Genomic DNA, 353 nt, shown 5'->3' on the forward strand with positions numbered 1-353 from the left:
GAGCGATAAGTATCTAATTGATTATCGAAAATCATAAAAAGGAAATAAACAAAATCTATCATTCCACATTAACACGCTAATATACCTTCTTGGCGTGTAACTCACTGCCTTTCATCTATGATTCATGAATCTTTTATAAGCCTATATAATATCGATGAATGTTCTGCTTCATAAAAAAACAATTTCCAATATACATCTAAAGAAAAAAATGAGTCACATCTGAAGAATCTTTTTTGTACTAGTTGAAATGCATCTTTTTGCCTGTTAGATACACGATTAATAATTTTGTTAAAAGAAAATGTATAAAATGTAATTCAGACTGTGTAGTGAAAGTGGAAGAAAATACACCAAAT

The sequence above is a fragment of the Penaeus monodon genome, chromosome 31 (assembly GCF_015228065.2).
Source record: "Penaeus monodon isolate SGIC_2016 chromosome 31, NSTDA_Pmon_1, whole genome shotgun sequence".
Classification (NCBI taxonomy): domain Eukaryota; kingdom Metazoa; phylum Arthropoda; class Malacostraca; order Decapoda; family Penaeidae; genus Penaeus; species Penaeus monodon.